The 4,455-nt window shown below is 47.5% G+C and overlaps 1 pseudogene; it reads left to right on the forward strand.

The window, feature by feature from the left end:
- The first annotated feature begins 2,096 nt into the window (after positions 1 to 2,096).
- LOC125527326 lies at positions 2,097 to 3,719 on the forward strand (annotated as a pseudogene).
- The last annotated feature ends 736 nt before the right edge of the window (positions 3,720 to 4,455 follow it).

Consider the following 4,455-nt stretch of genomic DNA (forward strand, 5'->3'; position numbering starts at 1 on the left):
CATATATACATGTGTATGTGTGTGAATGGTGGTTGTGAATGATATATATAGGTTCTACGAGAAATTCTATTTATATATATGCATAACGTGTACAATATGTAGTATCGTAAAATACCAGCAAACGAAAAAGAATTAAATGGAAAACACAAAATTAAAGGAAAAAAATCATGGACCCAAAACCCCCGAACCTTTTAGTACCGGTTGGTGTTACAAACCGGTACTAAAGGTCTCCTCGCCCACGGGCGCTGGCTCATGCCACGTGGTGGCCCTTTAGCAGCAATTCGTGCAGAACCGATACTAAAGGGGAGGACCTTTAGTCCCCACCCTTTAGTGCCGGCTTAGGGATTGACTACCTCCACTGTGAGTGGACAGTATGACTGTTTCTCCAGTTACAACATACATATATACATGTTTGCTAGTCATAGTAATGACGTAATACTATATGTCATACTCTCTTTGTCCGAAAAAAGCTTGTCCCTCAAATGAATGTATCTAGCATCAAGTTAGTGCTAGATACATTCATTTGAGGGACAAGCTTGAGACAATCTTTTTCGGACGGAAGGAGTACAAAATAATATTTGAAGTTACTTAAAATACCACTTTACGAGAAATGAAATAAGAGACTTTTGTTGTGAGCAATGAAATAAAAGTCTTATTTACCAGGTGGACGAGATAAAATAATATTATTCACCAGGCGTACATGTCACAAATGTCAGTCATACAAAACAATATCCGAGGTAATTTAAAATGTCATACAAACTAATGTTTGAGATTTTATAAATAAAATATAAGAAATAAAATAAAATAATTACTCCTATTTACCGGGCGTGCATGTCATATGCTCATTGACCAAACCCATCGTGAATAGGTGGAGGACCTGACTGTTTCTTTTGTTGCAACATACGGAATTGTTTGCTGGTCATAATAAATGGTGTAGTACTGTATGCCAGTCATATAAAACAATATTCGAGGCTACTTAAAATATGATTTTATGAAACATTAGAAAAGAATTTACTTAGCTAGCAGGCTACACAATAATGTTTGATATCATTTTAAATTAAAATTTAAACAATAAATGAAATAAAAGGAATTATATACCGGGCACACGATAGAAAAGGAATTATATACCAGGCGTACATGTCAGTGATACAAAACAATGGTTGAGGCTATTTAAAATACGAATTTATGGAACATAAGAAAAGCAATTATTTACCAGGCTACTCAATAATGTTTGAGAAAAACATACGAAAAATAAAAAAGGAAATATTTACCAGGCGTACACGACATAAGCTACAAGGATTCAATTTCAATATCCAGTTGGGGTTGCTGGATGTGCAGACCGCACAGGTTGGGGTGGATGTGCTCTCTTTAGGCACACCCCATAAAAAGCCTGGCGCGCTTATGAATTGGAGTGCTTACGCTAAGCTAAGCCATGTGGGACTAAAAATTGCTTGTCTAGTCGTTTGTTCGTTCGGCTCGCACGCTCGTTTCCAGCGCGGCGTTTGTGCCTGGGCTTTGTCCTCTCTAAAAAAGCCGAAAGCCTACGTGTGATCGTGGCCGAAGTATTGGCCCATACGTGACTCAAGGCCTTGCTCAAGTAGACGGACAGGAAGCGTAGCTCAAGAGCGGGAACATGTAAATTTTGAAGAGCGGGACAAAGTGCAGCTCTGGGCCTCTGGCCTCTTGGGGAAAAAAAACTCTGGGTAGGCTGCTGACCTGAAACGTGGATCGGCATCGCAGACCCTCTCCCTCGTCATGAACTTGACCAGCAACCTGATCCTGAACGGCCACTACGCCGGCCGACCCCGGCGATCCGTGGCCGGACCTTGAGCTTCGTCCGCTTAGCAGGAGGCCTCTCTACTCCTCCCTCTGGAATTTCAATACGTGCGTTGCGTTGTGTTGCGTGTGTACTACCTTGACTTCGTCCTTGACGGATGATTGGAGGCCGGAGCAGTCACAGTCGCCGCATTAACCGTGAGCGTTCTTCATCGCTGTCAAAGGCAGGACTCATCTTGTGCTCCTTCTCGCGGCACCCTTGCGATTAATGGCATCCATCCACCGGTTGATTCTCAGCCAATCCTTCCTACGTACGTACATGTTTATCTGTACGCGCGTGTGTATATTGCAGCAGATACTAGCTAGTTAGCTAGCTAATTACGTACTCCCTAGCTCAAAAAAATGGCGCGCCCCGCTGCAACAAGAAGCACTATTGGCAGTGCCTTGGCCGTCACGCTGCTAGCTTGGCTACTTGTTCTCCAGCTTCTCCTCCTGGCGCCGGCGCCTGCGGCCGCGAGGAGGGCGACGACCGTCAACCAGGCGCCCAACTCTCTGTCCACAAAGCCGCCTAGGTCCGGCACCAACGCCTTGCTCAAAAAGGCGCGCCGTCGCAACCAAAACACGGACCAGCTTGGCAGCGCGGCGGCGGACGACGCCGGCTACATCGTGCTCTACAACGTCTCCATTGGGCCTACGCAGAATGACGTCTCCGGCGTCGTCGACCTCCTCAACGATTTCGTCTGGACAACACAGTGCGTGGCCGCACCGGTCAGGGTCCCATGCGCTAGCCAGACGTGTCGGAGCCTCCTGGCCAATGACACCACCGACACCTGTGGCGGCAACCCCAACGGCGACGATCGCTGCAGGTACGTCTACGTGTACGGACCGGGGATCAACACCACCGGGTTCGTCGCCAACGAATCGGTCGCCGTGGCCGTGGGGGCATCGTCGGCAGCGCGGTGTTGGGGTGCAGCGCTGCCAACAGCACGGTGCCCCTCGAAGGCGAGCCGGGCAGCTTCGGCTTCAAAAGGGGCCCACTATCCTTCGTGTCGCAGCTCAGCGTCAACAAGTTCTCCTACTACCTGGCCCCCGACGAAGCCGGCAGCTCCGACTCCGAGAGCGTCGTGCTCCTCGGAGACGCCGCCGTGCCGCAGACGAGGCGCGGTGGCCGCTCGACGCCGCTTCTTAGGGGCACCGCGTTCCCCAACGTCTACTACGTCAAGCTCACCTCCATACAGGTTGACGGCCAGGCCCTGAGCGGCATCCCCGCTGGGGCGTTCGACCTTGCAGCCGACGGCAGCTCCGGTGGCGTGGTCATGAGCACGCTCACCCCCATAACCCGCCTTCAAGAGGACGCCTACAAGGCTGTGAGGCAGGCGCTGGTGAGCAAGATCACGGCGCAAGAGGTGAGCGGCTCAGCTTTCGCCGGCGGCCTGTTCGACCTATGCTACAACGCGCACTCCGTGGCGGCGCTGACGTTCCCCAAGCTAACGCTGGTGTTCGACGGCGAGGATACGCCGGCCATTGAGCTCACGACGGTGCACTACTTCTTCAAGGACGACGTCACCGGGCTGCAGTGCCTCACCATGCTGCCGACGCCAGTGGGCACACCGTTCGGCTCTGTCCTGGGAACCATGGTGCAGGCTGGCACCAACATGATCTATGACATTGGCGGCGAGACGCTGACGCTCGAGGAGGGCGCAGCGGCTCCGGCCCCCTCACAGGCGGTGTCACTCATGGCGATAGCCTCTCTGCTCCTTGCTTGGGTGCTACTCTTCTAGCTACATGATCATCCTCCCCTCGTGTGTACTGTTCCATCTTCTTGCGTTATTTTGCCACAAGAAATATTAATTTCAGCATTGTGGTGTATTCAATATGTCATGTAGCCGTATCTGTAATTAAGATGCTTGTACCCAGATTAAATATGAATAAATTATTTATAATCCCTTCTAAAAATGTTACTGAATTGAAAAATGATCTGAAATTTCAAAAAATATTCACAAATTAATAAATGTCCATGAATTTATAAAATTATTTCCTGAATTTTGAAATAATGATCACGGTTTTTTATTAATTTTTAAATGTTTGCTGATTTAAGAAAATGCTCCTAAAATTTATATGGATTTAAGAAAATGATCATGAGTTTTAAATTTCAAAAAATTCCCTGATTTCAAAATCTGTTTATGAATTCAAAAAATTACATGAGTTCTAAAAAATTAAAATAAGTAAAACAGCAAATAAAAAACTGGCAAAACAGGAAAAACACGCAAAAAAGGTTCTAGAACCTTTGCAAAACAGGTGGGGAAAAGACACACAAAAAAGCCGGCACATGTGAAGCGCTCGGTGGTGCGTGTTTGGTCTTTCCTTCGCTGGGGCATATCTAATAGTTGTAAGATAGTTGTTATTAGAGTTTGATACCTAGAATTCCTGACGAAGTGACATAGAATGAGAAGAGAGAGCAATGTCGTACATTCATCAACCATACTGTATACGTAGCGAGGTGGATAAAATTACTCCCTCCATCTCACAATAAGTGTTGTGGTTTATTAATTATGGGACAGACAGAGTAGATGGCAGCTCGACTAGTAGACCATGGAACAAACAGCTCTAAGCGAGCTTGCACCCAGTCTCATGCTGAGAACATGCTGGCTTTGCAAACTGGTCGCGCAAAATTATCGT

This window comes from Triticum urartu, unplaced genomic scaffold (genome assembly GCF_003073215.2).
Source record: "Triticum urartu cultivar G1812 unplaced genomic scaffold, Tu2.1 TuUngrouped_contig_359, whole genome shotgun sequence".
Classification (NCBI taxonomy): Eukaryota; Viridiplantae; Streptophyta; class Magnoliopsida; order Poales; family Poaceae; genus Triticum; species Triticum urartu.